At 44.0% G+C, this 19,232-nt stretch overlaps 1 protein-coding gene across 3 annotated transcripts in view; it reads left to right on the top strand.

Annotated features, from left to right (window-relative positions):
* B3GNT2 (UDP-GlcNAc:betaGal beta-1,3-N-acetylglucosaminyltransferase 2) overlaps positions 1–19,232 on the top strand; it is a 28,074-nt gene that overhangs the window by 2,111 nt on the left and 6,731 nt on the right. The window contains exon 2 of one of the 3 annotated variants that reach the window (XM_032873824.1): positions 885–941. The exons of 1 other annotated variant lie outside the window; for it this stretch is intronic. The gene's annotated coding sequence lies outside the window, so the exon portion shown is untranslated. Of the gene's footprint in view, positions 1–884; positions 942–17,479; positions 17,617–19,232 lie in introns of those variants that run through there. One more of the 3 variants, XM_032873823.1, reaches the window with a different exon arrangement.

The following is a 19,232-nucleotide window of genomic DNA, read 5'->3' as shown; positions in this document are numbered from 1 at the left end:
CCTTTACCAAAAACAGTAACTGGGAACCATTTAGATTGGTCTGACTGAGACTGAAATCAGCCAGATTTGGCAGATGCAGATAAACCTTTTTAAAATCCAAGAAATGAAGTAACCTTTTCATGAAAATAAGCATAATATGCTTGTAACAATTAATGATTTTTTTCCTGGGTTTCTGATGGATAGCTAAGTAATGGCATGTAGTTTTGAAGAGTTCCTTGTTAAAAAAACACAATTTAGCTTTCTCCAATTCTAAGATACTGCAGTTTTGCTGAAATAGGAAAGTGGAACTGATAATTCATGGTTGATTTTTCATTATACAATTTGTTCAAATGTGTGCCTTTTTAATTTTAATTTATTATTATTTTTTAAATTTTATTTTATTGGGGAGAGAGAGAATGAGAGAGGAAGCACAAGCAGGGGGAGGGAGAGGGAGAAGTAGACTCCCTGCTGAGCAGGCAGCCTGCCAGTTTGTGAACCAATGGACTGAATGACCGACGGACTCACTGATGGATGGACAAACGGAGGACTCCATTCCAGGACCTTGGGATCATGACTTGAGCCGAAGGCAAACACTTAACAGACTGAGCCACCCGGGTGCCCCCAAATGTGTGCCTTTTTTAGAGATGCGTTGGAAAAAAGGGAGTTATATTAGGAAATGAAGAGAATCTTAAAAAAAGGATCATTCTGCTTTACATGATATGTTGTTGGTACATAGCTAGGATGTTCTGGATAGAAATGTATGACGCTTTTTAGCCGATGCAGGATATGAAAAAAGATGAATCCATTGTTTCTTAAAGAAACTTTGAAACTTCGAGTTTTTATGTTTTCTGGTAATGCTGGTTTGTTTTGTTTTGTTTTTTGTTTGTTTTTGAACCATAATTCAGGGATCCTGACCAGTGCTGTGAATGTGCCTGATGCGTATTCTGTTCTTAACATACTGGGTCAGTGCTTTTCATTCTTTCTAACTTGCTTAATAGCCACAATATTTGACTTTACTTAGTTTTTTGAACAGTTTTATTGGACAGTTTGTTAAAGACTTTGACAATTAATAAATGCCAATGGTTACTTTTATAAACATTAAGATTCTTGCACCTGGGATAATACTTGGTTATATAATATATTGCAACATGCCCAGTTGTAGTGTCTAAGTTATAAATACTGGAAAATTCTCATAAAGGCCTTTGGGTCTTATATGGAGATGCTCAGAGGGAACTAAAATCATTGCAATCAATTGCCTGGCAATTTTAGTGTATACAGAATGTTAAAATATGAATTAAACTGGGCTCTGACAATTTGAAAGTTGGGTAATTTGAAAGTTGGTTTCCTGGCTGACATCATCAAAAGTACCCAGGAAGAACCACAGCACATACAGCCAACAGGTGTGTAGGAACAGCTCTTTCCTCCCTCCTACTCCTCCTCAAGGTGGGATAACTGTTAACTAGGTGCTTGCCAAAGATGTCTGCAAATTGTAGGATGAATAAATTCCTCTCTCTGGAGAGGCAATTACCATTCGAATAAGAGGTATAATGTATGTGGTATAAGACTTTAAGAAAATTGATGTAATGATTTCATCATCACCTGGTGATGAGGCTTTGCTGGTCTGAACAGAACTTCAGTGGGAAGAACTTGTACTTGACAGAGAATTTGTTATTCGGGCATATGTGATACAATTACATTACTGCTGGAAAAAGTTAATTGTACCAGTTTTCTGTATGTTAAAACTCTGAGCTGAGATTTTGCATGTATTGTATGTTGCCACTGCTGTGAACTTTTATGTTCTTTGCCCATCAGCTTTGTCTCCTTGACTTTTTAAATTTTTGTAACAGAATTCAAATTTCCTTTAATTTTTTTTTTTTTTTTTTTTTTTTTTAAGTAGACGCTATGCCTAACGTGGAGCTTAAACTCAGAACCCTGAGATCAAGAGTCTCATGCCCTACTGACTGAGCCGGCCAGGTGCCCCAAAATTCAAAATTTCTTTTGAGAACATTGTTGATAAAGTTATACCATGTCTTGAAATATTTTGTGTGATTTTAGTTTTAGGTGTTTCCATAGATGTTACAATTATTCTCTGTGCATCTGTGAACATTCCCTTTGAGCAGGGTTTAAAATTGTATTCTGATGTGGCTACAGAGGGGAAATTCCCAGTAGCCAGGAAGTTGATACTTTCTACTTTTCATTCTGTGGCATTTAAAAACAGGTTTAGGGCGCCTGGGTGGCTCAGTGGGTTAAGCCGCTGCCTTCGGCTCAGGTCCTGATCGCAGGGTCCTGGAATCGAGTCCCGCATCGGGCTCTCTGCTCAGCAGGGAGCCTGCTTCCCTCTCTCTCTCTGCCTGCCTCTCTGTCTACTTGTGATCTCTCCCTGTCAAGTAAATAAATAAAATCTTAAAAAAAAATTATAAAAACAGGTTTATTGTTCCAGTGTTTTCACTCTGATGTGATTAGGATGTACGTCGCTTCCCAGAATAATTTTAAAAAATATTATCCGAGGGAATCAGTTCTAGAGTGTGGCCAGGTTCTGTCAGAGTGGTGGTTTAGCGGTTAAGAGTATGAACTTGGAGTCTATCTGATGAGGAAGTTTTTTTTTCTTTAACTTGAGCTATAGCATACAGTAAAGTGTGAAGTGCTCTAATGATGTGTGTGGCTCCTGAATGTCTATCCACCATCCCGGTCCAGAATTAAACATTTTCCGTACCCCAGAAGGTGCCTGTGCCCCTTCTAGTCAATATCCACCCAGTAGAGGGAAGTTTCATATCATCTTAGATGTGACTCCTTTCATATAGAATGGTTTTGCCTGCTCTTGAACCTAATAGAAGTGGAATTACAGAATCATACCGTGTATAGTCTTGTGAAACAGACCTGGTTTTGAGTTGGTTTTTGCCACTATGTGACTGTGGTTACTGTGACTAAGTTACTTAACCTCTCTGAGCCTCAATTTCTTCATTTGTGAAATGGGGAAGATGAAATTCTTATCTCAGATTTACTAGGAAGATTATCTAGCACTGTGCTTGAAATGCGGTTTCCTTGTCCCCCTTTTATTTCTTTACAAAGGTGCTAACTAACTAAAGGGATGCCTGGGGGGCTCAGTCGGTTTAGCGTCTAACTCTTGGTTTCAGCTCAGGTCATGATATCATGGGTCGTGAGATGGAGCCCCACTCAACAGGGAGTCTCCTTGAGATTCTCTTTCTTTGCCCCCTCTTCCAACTCATGCATGTGTTGTCTCTCTCTTTCAGAATAAATAAATAAATCTTTTTAAAAAAGTGGTAACTAAAGCAATTATCTCTTCCTTGTTTTAATATGCTATTTCACTCTTAAAGTTATGTTGGTCTTTTGCTGAAAGTTAGAAGCCAAGTCTTTGTTGATTCATTGTTGACGTAGCTTTCAGCTTAAATAAGACATATTATGTCTCGATAACTGATCTCCTATTATTTATTTTTAAAAATTATTTACTTATTTTGGAGAGAGAGAGGGCAAGTGCTTGCAGAGAGTGGGGCAGAGGGAAAGGGGGAGAGAGAGTCTCAAGCAGAAATCAAGTCAGACTGAGCACACAGGTGCCCCTCCTATTATCTTTAATTGACATTTTCTTTGTAAGTCATGAAATGACAGTCATTGAAATGTCCTGTTTAGAGCCAATTAGTCGCTGTCTCCTGCAAGTATATAAGCTATAAGCTAGGATGCTTATAAGCTAGGATGCAGTGGTGACAGTTCACATTTGATTATGAAATCTATGGAAGAGTTTAAATAAGAGGGAATGTTGGCTGGGGTATCCACAGTGTTTTGTGAAATAATTATTTCAGAAGTGAAAGCACAGGGCCAGTTGTTAGGCTCAGACCATTGCATGCTCAGACAAACCTTTTAAAACATTTGCAGCTTAAATATACTGTAAGCAGTAGTATGTATTCAGTGGTCTCATGTTCCCAGGGTTTTGGTGGGCTTTTTGGATACTTTCTATTTTTGGAGCCATTCTTTGACTGTAACTCAGGTCGTCCTGTGGCATTCTTTCTAAAAGACTTTTTTTCTTATGGTGTTTATTTAGGGGGGGGAAATCAAGGTAAGGTAAAGGAAAGTAACACTGTAACTGCTCCTAACTTGGTTTGGGTCCTTCTAGGTTCTTTTCTCTATATCTGTACACCTCTAGAATAGGCTTAGGAAAAACATATTGCTGATGCTTTAGGCAAGTTTAAAATGGATTGTGTGGGGTGGGCATGCCTAGAGATATATCTGGCTGAGAGGGCATGAGGCTTTGAAGGTTTGGGTTCAAGTCCATCCTCACTGTGGCCCCTACTTGTGACTGTACCATTGTCAGGAGTGCAGTCCCCCAACACTCCCCATCAGGACCCCAGTCTTCCAGATTACAGTGGCTGAGAGAGAAAACCCGTCCTTAGGACCACCTCCACCTAAGACCTCAAGTCGGTGTATAATCAGATGAGCATTTTGTTCACTTAGCCAGCATGCATTAATTGAACATTTACTATATGCCTGGTTCTGTGCTTGGCCCCATGTGTGTTCCTAGATAGGTCAGGCACAGTCCTGCCCTTGAGTTACCAGTCTCTGGAAACTCTAACCCAGAACTGATGAAAGGGTGCTCTTGTTGAGGTGCAAGCAATATGCAGTTTAGGGGGCAGCCAAGAAGGGCCTCCTGAGGAACTGGTGTTTGGGCTTAGCCCTAACGGATGGATTAATAACTTTTCCGAGGGCAGAGGCAGGTATCGCAGGCTTGTGGCAGTGTGTCAGGGAAATAGCAGGTGATCCCGCTGGTTTGGAGGTCAGGGTGTTTAGGAAGGGGTAGTAGGACATGGTGCAACCCCAGTGATCATGCATCAGGTGGCACTAGATAGTCATGGAGGTTGTGGGAGCCATGGAACATTCCTGCAGAGGGGATGCCGTGACATGTCAGGGTCAGACTTGCATTTAGGAAGGTGAGCTTGAGCCTAATAGGTAGATTCAAGGCAGGTGTGTTCACGGCCCTGTGTCATTTTACAGCCTCCCAATGGAGGACTATTTCCCATTGCCCCTCAGCAGTCTCTTCTCTGAAAGAATGTGGAGGAATATGTACAAACTGAAATTACTTTGTAAACTTCTCTGCTCAGAAACCTCCAGTAGCTCTTCCTCTCAGACTGAAGTCAGACTAAAGGCAGGGACCTTCTGTCACCTCCCGGGCCCTTGGTTCAGTTGACTGTAGCCACACTGGTCTCTGTGCTCTCCTGCTCCTGGCATTTGCAATGGCTGTTTCCTCTTCCTGCCCCACTCCTGCCACCTTGTTCTTACCCTTATCATCTGTGCTGTCCATTATATTTTGTCTGAGTTCTTACCAACTATATGATGATTGGCCATGTAACTTAATTCTTGGTTGTCTGTTTTAAACACTGCACAGTTAGCACAGGTGCTTGATACTTGTTGAATTCAGTCACTTTCTGGGGGAAAACTGGGTGCCCCAAAACCAGGCTAGGGATGGTGCAGGATTGAAGTGTATGTATTTGATTTATTTGAAAGAGAGTGAGAGATAAGAGGACTGATGTTTGTGGGACGGGGTTTGGAAACCAGTACAGGAAAGTGTGAAGGGGATGATCTACAGATATATGTATGCTGGGGATCTTTTTAACATTTGGAACATTGGAGGTTGTAGTGGTGTCTCAGAGGGTCCAGGGGATGGGAGCAAGGGAAGACCCAGGAATAAGCTTGAGCCCAAAACTGTGGAGAGCACCTATTTGGGGGCATGAGGCCAGGAACAAAGCTAAGATGCAGGAGAACAAGGAAGAGAATCCGGGTTCAGTGGTCTTGAATTTGGGATGGGGTCAGTGTTAGATGCCCTGGGAAGTCAGGAGAGGTCAAAGACTAGGAAGATTCTAGAGGATGAAGGGAATTAGAAAGGTCTGGGCATGACAAGGAGCAGAACCTTTTCAGGATGTTGACAGAGAAGAGAAAGAGGGCCTTGTGCTTGGAGCTACTGGGAGGAGGGAGAGCTTTGAAGGTGAAGGAGAATGGAGATCCACCCTTGATACTGGACCCCAGGGGAGCATACAGTGCTGTCCCAGGGCACGGTAATCTTATGAGGGCTGGGGAGTGACTTACTGGAAAGGGGAGAGTGGTCCTTGTGGAGAACTTGAAGTAGATTTTGGTGCTAAGAGCTGACTTTAAAAACAAACAAACAAACAAACAACAACAAAAAAAGACCTTTGTAACCATGGCAACCCACTTGGCTTCTGTTGCCTCCCCCACCCCCGCAAAATAGGGAAAAACCTACATAGCCATCCTCACATGTTGATTGTTTAAATCCAATGCAGTCATGAATATGAAAGTGTTAACACTCCAGTAAGGTTATTTCTATGGAGCATAAACTTGCTAAGGTTTTTAATTTGTGCTTCAGAATTATGTTGTTTTTTATTTTCTTTGGAAAGCACTTAACATCCAGATGCTTCTCTGAAGTGCTTCTTTTTTGAGTCCTGATCAGAGAGTAATACAGTTATGTTAAAAAAAAAAAAAAAAACAAGACAAAACAAAATAAAACCTTCAAGTCTAGCTCTAGATTATTCGTTGGGAAGCCTAGTGATGTTTGCAGAATCAAACATATTTATTTAGCATTGCAAGGGTCTAATTGGGTTGATTACAAATACCATCTTTTCTGAATATTTAACATTTGGAACTAACAATATATTTTACATTTATTATTTTATGGCTGAACTTAATGTTTGTTTAAAAGGAACTTATATAGCTTTTATTCTTAAAGTAAATGAGATGCAGCCGTTTTATTTTTCTTCTCTTCACCACATAAGGAATTATTTTCTTCAAATGAACTTAAAATATCTCTCATGAGTACTCCTATTTTTAACCGAATGTTTGTCTCTTTTAAATTTTTTTCCTTAAGGTTCTGATGGATCCTTTAAAAAAAAATCCTCTTTATAATGGAAATTTTCAAACCAGTACAGATAGAGAGACGTATAGGATGAAGCCTCAGGGGGTGCCACTGGTGTCAGCATGATGCCCTCTTTGTTTTCGTCCCTACCCCACACATGAGTAGGAGGCTGGGTGGGCACCATCCTGAGTGGGAGGACACATCCTGGTGGACCTCCAGGTCACCAGTTGGAGAAACAGAAACTATGGGGGTGTTTGGACTCCCCATGGAGAGGGAGAGGTGAGCAGAGGGTGGACACTGGGCGATCACGGATGGCTACAGCCCCTGATATTTCCAAGTAGGTAATAGCGAAGGTGACATTCACAGACATATTTAAAATTACATGATTTAAGCAGCTTGGTAAAAGAGGCCTGGTTTCTAAGCGGCTCTGTCCTGTGTTCATATGTTGAGCAAACATAATCTCTTTTATTTTGGCAACATAAATTTTTCTTGGCAGGTGGCCAAAGAAAGAAGTGTTCCCATTTCATCTCTTCAAATATGTGGACATACATCTTGGTCAAACAGCCCCCTTTTTAATAGAACATCTGGATAAAAGGCCAAAATGTCCGTTTTGAGGATGTGTATTTTCAGTCTATAAGATTTATTTTGATAATTTGAAAAAGCAACTTAAAAACAATCCTTAAGCTTTTAGTGACTTCTTGAAATTTGCCATGTGAGGAGGGAAAAAAGAGTCAGGAAAGGGAAGGGAGTCTAGGAGAAGGGAACCGGGGCGGGGGGGTGTTTCCTTGTTTGGTACCCCATTCTGAAGTTGCCACCCCAGGGTCATTCATCACTAGGCAGGTTGTCTTCTGGGATGAGGATGGTCCCTGACTGGAGGAGAGGTGGCATCCCAGGAAGAGCCCCGTTGAATTGGATACTAGGCATGTGTGAGGAGTGGTGGCTGGCACTCGGGTTGGAATGCTTTCATCTCTCAGTTACAGCACGTGGAGGGGGCGGTGTCTTGGTTCCACTCCCCCAGGGCTGAGGAGAGTGGGATCTTGGCTCACCTGGAACCATTCCGGCTGGGAAGCATTGCTGGGGGTGAGGGGTAGGTTCTGGGTAACCAACTCTTGGCATTCCTTTTGAGAGGTCCCATTTTGGGGGAACCCCGAGTGCTGGCAGGGAAGATTCAGTGCAGGACACTGACAGAGTAGAGGTTGTCCTCCTGGTGGAGGCTGTGGCATTTGAACCCGGGTCTTCGAGGATGAGGCTAGGATTAAGAAGCTGGAGAATGGCCATGAAGCAAAGGTGGGGGAGGGGAGGACAGAGGTTGTTTTTATGGGGTGCAGGTGCTTAGGAGTTCTCTGGGATGGGATTGGGAGAGTAGCATACTTGGATCTAGGATCAGGTCTTTGTGAGAGTGCTTAATGAGGATGGGGATGTCTACTCCCCTGTACCCTGACTGTGCTCACCACGCAGCTCCATGCTTGTCTTCAAGTTTGGTAGCAACAGGGATGGGAACCCATCCGGCATCCCAGTTCCTGCCACTCTCCTTCCCTTCACTGTCAGTGTTGGGAACCTTGGGCCAGGTTTGGAAGCAGTTGACTTAACTATAAAATGAGGATACCTCAGGAACTATTTCACAGGACTGAGTACCCAGTTGGGACCTTGGCATGCTTACTGGCACATGGACAGGCCCTCCGTGAATGGGTAGGGTCTGGTATGCACTTGTTAGTCTTGTTATAAGGAGTGTCCCTGTGCTACCTCCATCCCATTCCTTCAGTTTCTTGTCTCCCCACCCCCCGCAAGGTATTAGCTGTGTTGAGTCCTTAGATTTTAATATAACATGATTTAAACCTCTGCACATGCCAATTCTGCACAACTTTCTATGACTTTCATGCATGTTTTCAGAACAGTGAGTCAGGCAGTTAACTCAACGATGCTCCTCTAAGGGACTCTAAATGGGTATGACTGGAGTCCTGGAGGCTAAGGCGTGGTACCTCATGCTCCTCGGTGGCACCTTCATTGTTACTAAGAGTAGGTGCTCTTCACGAAAACGTGTCCTGCGAACCTTCATCCTAACAGCCAAAAAATGGAGACTTCCCAAGGTAGTTTATTAAGTCACTTAAGGTAATGAATGCCATTGGTGTTGATTTCAATATTAAAGTTACATAAGGAGTCTAATATGCTATCTGCACTTCCAGTTTGTAGCATGTTCAAACAATATTTTCTTGATTTGGGGAGGTTATATTTTTATTTTAGAAGGAAGACAAATGGAAAATTTTATTTTGCAGGAAATTGATGGACATGCTCTCAAAGTCTACATTTCATAGAGTCAAGAACTGTCAAATATAATTTAATAAAATTGGGAAGGGCAGTGGTTGCTTCCAAAGTTTATCTGTGGAGCTTGTGGGAAGTGACATAGATAAATCTCTATGCCAGAGGGGCGCCTGGGTGGCTCAGGGGGTTAAAGCCTCTGCTTTCGGCTCAGGTCGTGATCCCGGCGTCCTGGGATCGAGCCCCGCATCGGGCTCTCTGCTCAGTGGGGAGCCTGCTTCCTCTCTCTCTCTCTCTCTCTCTACCTATGATCTCTCTCTGTCAAATAAATAAATAAAATCTTTAAAAAAAAAAAAATCTCTATGCCAGAGAAAATGGAAGATTGGATTTGGCTGTCCAGGTGCTTAGCAGTAAAGTGATTGTTTTAAAATAAAAAAGTTCTACAACTTTTTGTGGTCAATTATCACAACCCACGGAATTAAGTGGTGGGGGTATGACGTAATTTGAAAGTCAATTTTAAATAAAACTTTGACGATAGTCAACTTTTAATTTTGTTAACATGTTGGTCTTTAGGTAAAACTTGCCTGTATTTTGACTATGTAAAAATGACAGTAATCTCTTTTCTAGTACTTCTATGAAAATATTCTCTCTTACTGATTTCATCAGCTTTTCCGTATAAGTGTCTGTAGACAAACGGAGCCCACATAGCAGGCACCAAATTACCTCCTCCCTTCCCTATCTTTTTACACCAAGCCATGCTGATGGCCTACTTATTTCCAGATGCATTTATACAAGGTCAGTTTGATAACTTAGTTTATATAATGGGATTCTTTTCTAGTCCAGTACTATAATTTATGCTTGTGAATTTTTATTAGTTTGTAATTGCCTTCCAACCCTTGGGCCCATGTTACTTTATAGATTTATTTAATCATACTAGACTGTTTCCTGAGATGTCTTTAGGTTATGTACTGCATGGGGATGACAACCACTAATGCTTCCGTGATGGCTGAGGGGTGAGACACTGAGGGGGAAGGCACTGGAATTGGAAAAAGCGTAGGGCCCTTGGGAAGAGGAGTGGCCTAGACTAACAAATAGCCAGGGGCCTGGTATGGGATTCTGGGGTGAGGGGCTAGAGATGGATGGCCTGTGTGTGAAATTATTCAACAATGACTTGTTTAGAGTTGTGTGTACTCTTGATCAAAAAGATAAAAAAATAAACATTTTAGTTAGTCCTTGTTTCTTTACTGCTCCTCCCCTTTTACGTCTTCAGATTCATTATATTGTCTGAGCAGCAGACACAAGAGATACAGAAATGCATGTGGATATGGCCCACCCCCTGTCCTTGAGGCCCCCCACATCCTGTGGGTGTGTCAGACTTGTTAACAACAAGAGGATAATTTAGATAAATGTGTGTGTTAGGTGTTCCAGCAGCAAAGGGGAAGTAATACAAACACACCCAGGAGAGGAGGGGTTCAAGGAGGGTGCCCCTCTGGGCAGTGCTGGAGCAGCGGGCCTCTTCACCTTTTTGTTATTTATGTTGAAGGCCTAGAATCGAAGCTATAGACTGTGAGGAAAAGACTTTGTCACTAACAGTGATTCTTACTGCTGGACTCACTGTCCTGATTATGCCCTTTGTGGGGCATCTGCTAAGACTCTGGGCCTCCTGGTACCTTGGTTTCCTCTTCTGCAAATGAGGTGATTGGTGTAGATGAGCTATCAGGCCCTGGAGAGGAAATCCTTATGGCTTCTTTTTGATAATAAGCTTGGTCTGTGATCTCTGTGTGTGGAGTGTGTGTGCTTGTGATGGAGAAAACCAGTGAAAAGGTGAGATGATATGGTTTGTGGCCAACGCTTACTCTCTGGTCATCTTTTCTGACATGGGCTGGGGTCCTCTCCTCTCCTGACTTCTGGGCCAGCTCTGCACCGACCTGGAGCAGGGTACAGGGCCATGCTGGGATCCCTCGCTTCAGGCTGTGCTGCTAGGATGAAAAGGCAACATTTTCTCTGTGTCAACAGATCTCACAAAGGCGTTTGCCTGGGTGAGTTTATGATTAGGCCAGTTTAGGCCCCTGTCTCTCGTTCTTTAGTGTAGATAGTACCTGACCCCCACCTGCAGGGACTCCAACTCTGGTTGGGAAGACACCTGCCTTACCAGAGAGCAGGACCTCTGGCACCGTGCACGGTGAACCGGTGAACTGTTCTCAGCATGGGATTCTGTCTACAGGATTCCTTTCTCATGCTGATTGAGATTTTCATTCCTAAATTGTTTTTTTTAAGTCCAGCTTTATCTGGGGATTCTGGAAATCTTGAGCAACAACATTAGGGGGTAGAAAGAGTGAGAGCTTAGTCTTGGGGTCAGGGTCCAGGGTCCAAATGCTGGCTCCACGCAGATTAGCTCCATAACCTCAGACTAATTGCTTTATACTTTCGAGCTTGCGAAGATTAAATGAGAGGAGAACCACCAACATAGAAAAATGGGAAAGGGCATGAAGAGTAGGAAAATCGGGAAAGAAGCATGTGAAAAGAACAGTGTAAATTAAAACAGGGAGATAGCCTTTCTTTGTAAAGATTAAAAAGAAGGACAGAGTCCACAGTCAACACATGGGTAGCTCCGTGTTCTTGGGTGTGTGGTGAAGATAAACCAGTCTGGCCTTTCTTTTTGGTGGGGGATGGAAGGGGAGGAGAAGAGAATAATTGGATTGTTTACTTTCTCTCTGTAGTTTCCCAGAGGAAATAATAAGACAAAAAAGATGCATTTATGAGGTCCTTAATCAGTTTTTTTTGGTTATGTGGAAAATCACCAACAACTCATTAGTGATGATTGATAAGCCAGAACAAATGCCTGTGTCCCAGCAGAGATACACGAGAGCTCTGCTGATAGGAGACAGACTGCTCAGATCATGCTCTTTCCTCTGTGAACTAAATCTGCTTTACAGAAATTAAATCTCAGTGGGGCACCTGGGTGGCTCAGTTCATTAAGCATCTGACTTGATTTCGGCTTTCAGCTTAGGTCTTGGTCCCAGGGTCGTGGGATCAAGGCCCACGTTAGGCTCTGTGCTGGGTGCGGAGCCTACTGAAGATTCTCTCTCTCCCTCTGTCCCCTCCCCCTCCCACTGAAACTAAAAATCTCAGTGAATTCAGGAGACAGCTGTGTTTGTTGTCAACACAGGCATCCTTTTGGAGTTTTTCATTGTCCCTTATTTTATATTCCTGTATGATTTAATCCATTTTCTTCTCTTTATTTTTTTACATAGATGGCCTGTGAAAGAAAGAGAACATATTCCAGAGAGAGAGAGAGAGAACACCACTCTCTGGTGGCTGCACTTGTTCAGTAAGGCCCAGGTACCGGTCCTCTTCTTCTGGGTAGAGGCCCTGGGCCCACCAGCACTCACTTCCTCTTCCCAGGGTGTCCTCCAAGCCCACAGAGTGGCCCAGTTACCTCTGCTTGCAGACACCCTGTGCCCCTTCAGGTTCTGCCTTCACCTCTGCTGTCCGCTAATGGGCAGTTATATATATTCACTGTATCAGATCCATGTTTTATAATAACCCTTTCCTCCTGACTTCAGGCTCAGAAAAAAGTATGCTTGGAGATGAAGTTGGGTTGGTGACTTAAAAGATGGAGAACTTGGGCCAGTTTTTGACTGTTGCATCTCAGCTCCGAATTCACCATGTGTTGCCTGATACATGAAAATGGATCAGGGACTTCAGATGTTTTACCTTCACCTTCTGTAAGTGAAGGCTCTGAAGAGGATGTTGCAGAAGTATGGGATTTCCTTCCTGGTCTGGAACCGGGTTCTGGTAGAACCTGCTGTACTGTACTCCTAGGGACCTGCAGGGGGGTCATAGCTTTTTCCAGCTCTGGCAGCAGTGCTGGACTGGGGGAGCCTGGGCTCACCCGAGGTCACTGCTTCTCTGCCCCCGCTTGTTAGCCTCATGTATATTCATACTGGAGCCCCCAAACCCTGGCCATTTAGTGAGCTGGCCACCTGATCTTTATCCCAGGCTGTAGCCACAAGCTGCCCCTATCTCAGCCATACTTTGACATGCTAACCTGCGGTACAAGGGGGTCTCCCCACTGCCTGGTTCTGGCAGCACCCTTGACTCCCTGTGCGTGGTGACTCCCTCTGCATGCCCACCCAGCAGTTTCTACAACTTGTTTTCTCTCATTTTCCTGATGGGGACCTGTGTATTCCAGGCTTTGTGCCTGTACCCCAGAGGGTTGTTCCTGCTTTCCTGGGCACTGGCCTGTCTCTGGCCTGGGAATGCAGGAACTTTTCTGCCATCCATACCTTCTCAAATAAGCTCTGAACGTCTCTTCTGCGTTTGTCCTTTTTCCGGTACTTTTCATCTGCCAAAGCTTGCTTGTTAGAATTCTATTCCATCTTTATAGTTACTCACCAGGTTCTGAAACTGGTGCTTAAATTACTGTGTGATTTCTGCCTCCTGGTTGGACCCAGACTAAAGTGCATCTCATGTAACCCCACTAAGCAAACAGAAGGATGGATCAGAGAGAAATCTCAGGGTTTCTCTGAAGGGCTGTTAAGAGCCTGCCAGACTGTACTGTTTGTACGTAGGTCCTGGAGCTTGGAGTGGAAACACTTACCAAGGCATAACCATGTACAGCTCTTAACATGGACTTCCAACACACATTAAGCTCCACAGGAATGGGGTATCTGGGTGGCTCAGTCAGTTAAGCATCCAACTCTTGATTTTGGCTCAGGTCATGATCTCTCAGGGTCATGAGATTAAGCCCCGCATAGGGCTTTGCACTGGGCAAAGCGCCTGTTAAAGATTCTCTCTCTTTCTCAAAACAAAACAAGACGAACAAACAAAAAAACTGCATAGGAAACAACTGCCTGCCTTTCAGCATTTCTTTTCTAAGATGATAGCCCACCTTAGGGAATTGGGTACCCTTTGGATTTTAAGTCTGTGCGAAGGCCCTTCCTTCCTTGAGGCATGTTTGCCCTGGGCCTCAATTGTCATGGTCTTGATGGGGGTAGCAGTTGCTCAAGGTCCTCCCCTTGCCAGGAAGGAGGTGTGGAGGCTCCCCTATTTGGGGATAGGACAGAGGTGGGGTCTGCTGCAGGAGGAGGGACGGAGCCCTCACCTGGAAGCATGTGCATTCCCCGCACATAGGGCACGCCCAGTCAAAGCACCCCCAAGTGTGTTGCCTTTGGTGAGTCTGGGCTGACTGTGGGAAATGAGGGCCTGGGCCATAGTGTCCATCCCCATTTACTGCTTCAGATCCTGTCTCCAAACTCCTAGATTTTTTATTTATTTATTTATTTTTTAAAAGATTTTATTTATTTATTTGACAGAGAGAGAGATCACAAGTAGGCAGAGAGGCAGGCAGAGAGAGAGGAGGAAGCAGGCTCCCCGCTGAGCAGAGAGCCCGATGTGGGGCTCGATCCCAGGACCCTAGGATCATGACCTGAGCCAAGGGAGAGGTTTTAACCCACTGAGCCACCCAGGCATGCCCCCAAACTCCTAGATTTAATACAGACTCACTACTTGTGAAATTCATCTCTCTCTTAACACTAGAAAAAAATCCCTTAAATCTTTTTCTATTGTACTTTGAAAAGGGGAATTTATGTAAATATGTGTGTGTCATTTGCCAGCACTAAGTGAGTGATTTTCCAGTGTCATATACACTCTGGAGAAAAAGTGTATATGTTTTAATCCAGTTCCTACTGACTATCTCACTGTATTCAATGAACTTGACCAGATGACCAAAATATCTGTCCATTTAGCAAATGCAGAATGAATCTCATGTGCCATGTGCTGGGGTAATGATGGTATCGTGTGAAGGCCTCGATTATGGACTATGCCCAGGTCTAGGCCAGCATGATCAGGAGAGGATGCCCTAACCTTTGGGAGCTGGGTGCACTAGCCAGGACGTGACATTGGAATGAATTTGTTTGGAAGGAGTAGATGCTCGAAGGCCTAGCAAAAGGAAGGCACTCTACAGATGGCAGAGCAAAGCTGAGAAGAGAAATGTGTTTGCTGTGTTTATGTGTTCAAGTGTGGATGGTGTGGAGATGGGGGGGGATGTTGGCTGGAGATTGTGGAGAGAAACCCGAATCATTATGACGTGCCCTGGCTGGGACCAGAAGGGCATGTGAGTGAGAGGACTGAGGCTGGTGTTTAGGCTGGGGCATATCACTGGGCAGGAGACCCTGTAGAAGAGGGGAAGAGGCCATGAGGCCCTGAGCTCTATGGAGAGGAGCTTTAGAAGACAACACAGGTAGTTAACGCTTTGAGCAAGCAGTAGCCTGCCAGTGGTTGTCAGACCAAACGCGGGGGACAGCATGAGCAGGGAGAGCGTGCGTGCACAGGGGACTAAAGACTGAGTAGTTGGGGAAGACGGTGTATCTGGGAGTCTGCTGGGAAGTAAGGCAGTAGGCTGTCACAGTAGCCAGTGTGGCGGAGCCTGAAAAGAATAGAGGAGAGGTGACGAGGACATGTGTGTCACATGGGAAAACGAGATTCGGCTCCTGGTTGGACAGGGAGAGCATGGTGAAGCAACAGTTCAAAATAATTCTGGGGTGTACATCCAGGTGCCTGTGAAATCGGCCCATTACAAATAGGGGACCTAGGAAGAGGGACCCTACAAAACATTTAATGGCTAATATTTGGAGTTAACTGGGTCAACCTGTGGTCTTACTTTTGGAGGTGATGTTTAAGATAGTGGGTAGATGGGTTTCTAGTGAGGGAGAATTTATACAAGGCGCAGTGAGCGACAAAACTTGAGAAATGTGCTTAGTGTTGGAAGAATCAGAATCCTTGAAGGAGAACTACTGAATGTCCACTGAGTGGTAGACAGCAGACTGGAATGGTATGTTATATCTTCCTCATTTTACAAATGAGGAAACAGACTCAGAGAAGTCAAGTAACTTGCCCAAGGTCACACAGCTAGTAGGTAACGTAACCAGAATTTAATTCTGGGCTGACTCCAGATGCCTGGCTGACCTTCAAAATGAAAATGGATCTGGAACATTTCTATCCTCAAACATCTACTAGGCTTGTTTTATAACTCCATACTCTTTTACACTAAACATCTATAACTCTTGTCAGTTTGACTAAAGGCAGGGTCAAGATGGCCTCTGGGAGGATTAATTCCCTGTCATCATTTGCTAAATTTTCTTCTTTTCCCTTTTCTGAAAGTTCTGTGCATGTTTATTTGAAGAAGGAACTTAGTGATAATTTTATCTTAAGTGATAAATACTACTTGAGAACATCAGCCATGCTGGGTTTTGGGGAACTATAATCAGTTGGGGACGGGAACATGTCCTGCCAGACACTTTCATGTATAATGTTGCCTATGGGGGTGTGTGGGTGAGCAGATTCATTATATGTTCTTTTCCCTTTTAAGTACTAATACTCATACTAATGACTCTGAACCAAATCCCTTGCATGTAGCTGGCAGTTGTTGCATGACTTAGAGATTAGAAAGCAACATCAGAGATACATGCATGTACTCCCTCTCGGTCAGCTTCTAGGGGAGGTTAAGGGGGAAGTCCTGGGCTTGCCTGCCCAGCCCTGGCAAGGACCCAGGCCGGGCTTCTTGCTACTATGAAGGAACAGGTTCTAGGTATGGCCCAGCTCTTCCGGTCCCACTGAGCTGCTTCCCTCATACCCTGATCATCCCACTGTCTGCATCAGTGCTCAAAGCTGTTCTCTTCCCTAGAACCACTTAGCTGCAAAGTGTCCCTGTCTCTGTTTATCAGAGCAGAGCCTGGAAAGGTCTGGCAGGGACCAGGCAACAGATGGGAGCAGCCTGGGAGATAAAGATTTAGGAAAGCCACTCTCCCCAGGCTCCTGGAGGGTGGGGGAGAGAAGTGGTGTGCAGAAGGATGTGCCTGTTCTCCAAAGCGTGTACGGACGTGTTTCCCCCGCTCTCGTGGGATTGCAGTGGGCTTGGGCTCTTTCCCCCTTTTGGATTTGTGTGTCTGATTTGTGGGGAAGGGTGAGCAGGAAGCAGGAACTCCTGGATACAAAGGCTGCTAGCCCTTACCATGGTTGAACCAAGAGCTTGGATTTCCAGCCTCCTTGCTTCAGCCTGACCGGACAGGGGTGGCTGCTCATCTTATGTAATGGTCACAAGAAAGTCCTGCCTTTCTTTCTAACCTTGTCAATACTGCAGGACCACACCAAGCACAGTTTTTGGGTCAGGCCAGGTGTGATTGCTGGCTCTGTCCCTGACTAGCCAGTGGTAGCCACCTCCCTGAGCTCCTTGGCTCTGTGTGTGTGTGTGTGTGTGTGTGTGTGTATGTGTGTGTGTGAGAGACAGAGAGAGAGTATGTGTGTAAATGTCCGGGAGTCAGAGTTTTGAGAATGAGTTCTCCTGGCCACATTAAAATGTTTTCTGGCCAGCATTTTGTTTCAGTGTTTCTAGGACTTTCAGAATTGGAGGAGACCTTTTAGGATCATCCCATTCTATGGTTCCCACTCTAGTCTCCCTGAATGAAGTATTGGAATTGCATGGACTGCATATTGGGAAACAAAATGAGGTATGTGAGTTGTTTTGCCCAGAATTTGGCTCATACATAGTCATTAATCAAGTTTACTTATTTACAACCCTGCCTCCCATATCTGATTTTGACTCATGGTAGTTTTGTAGGTTCAAAAGTATAAATGTAAAGCTTTAAAATATTTAATAATTTTTAAGGAGATTAGCCATGGAAAATAAGACTAATGTCCCATTAGTCATAACCCTGTGCAGCAGCGTTCACTTGTAGCATGGTTTAAGCTGCTTGGGTTTGAATCCTGGCTCTGCCATTTATCAGCTGTGTGACCTTGGGCAAGTTAAATCACCTCTCTGAGAGTACCTGCCTCACGGGATTGCTGGTGCCTGGCAGGTACCTCAGTTTTTATTAAAACAGGGCATATGTGTTCATAGTTCTTTCTAATAGATGGCTTCAGATAAATAGCACAGGCTCAAGGAAAGCTATCGGGTGGGCTAGGGTTGGATGTTGTCCCTAGAGCCTCTTCTGAACGCTGTGAGGTCCATTACAGTGATGGAGTGACTGTGGGACTGAGGCCATCACACAGGCAGTAGATGTGTGTGGTCAAGGCTATTCAAGGACAGACATGGTAAGGCAGCATTAAAGAATGTTCAAATAACCTACAATCTTACCACCCCGATTAAACCAGCTTTGGTTTTGTGTGGTTATTTTATCTGGATTTTCACATAGTTTAAGCATAACATCTGTGCTATTTTGTGATCCATTTTCAGCTAACAAGTGTATTTTTCCTGTTTCTACCTCGCTTTTCTAAATATTTAATTGCAAAATAAAGAAGGAAGTTCTTTTCCATTAAACAGAACTAACTGAAGTGTTTCAGAAATTTCAAAACTGTTCAGTTCTTATGGGGGGTGGGGAGACCTCACTCCCCGGCACAAGGTGAAAAGCTAAGGTTATTCTTTGTTTGCATATGGGATTTTCTCCTCTTTCTCTTGCTCACCATAAAAATTCTGTGTTTCACAGTAAGGGTTGTATAACAACTTCCCCAGCTTTGGGCTAAGTTTTCTTACTCAAATTCTTTTTAAGCAATGTAACTTCCTGCTCAGAAAAGGACATGTATTGGTTTTATGTCTGCAATGGGAATATTTAGTCAGATATTCAGAGAGCTTTTTCCCACAGATATTTTTATGGGGTCACTGTTTCATCCTCCTTTCCTTGAACTTTGGTTTGTTGTAAGAGCCTGCCAAAAGCCGAGTTCTCATGTGAGGAACCGTGCCCAGGTCACAAATAAAAGACGACATTTAAACTAGATGGAAATGTATAATTGAGAATCTCGGTTTTCCCATCCTTCCTTCTCAGGTTGGAAGAAACGCACTGAGCAAGTAGTGGTGAGAGTTAGCCTAAGCTGCATGTTTGGGAATTTGGACCTGGGAAGGCTGGCCCGTTCTCAGAAGGGGTGCTGGGAGCTTCTAGGCACTCGCATCTCCCTTTCTTTGGAGAGTCTTGGTAATGATCAAATGTACCTTGGGTCCATTTGAGCTAACAAAGAGTATTTTCCCGTGCTTTGGTTTTTGTTTTTTTTGTTTTTGTTTTTTTTTTTTTAGTCTTGAGCCAGCCCTTGAGACTTTGCTATTGACCTACCTGGGTCGGGTTACAAGAATGTG

The sequence above is a fragment of the Lontra canadensis genome, unplaced genomic scaffold (assembly GCF_010015895.1).
Source record: "Lontra canadensis isolate GAN:19392208 unplaced genomic scaffold, GSC_riverotter_1.0 scaffold50, whole genome shotgun sequence".
Classification (NCBI taxonomy): Eukaryota; Metazoa; Chordata; class Mammalia; order Carnivora; family Mustelidae; genus Lontra; species Lontra canadensis.
Note: the sequence above shows the minus strand (reverse complement) of the source record. Positions and strands in the feature narration are given on the sequence as shown.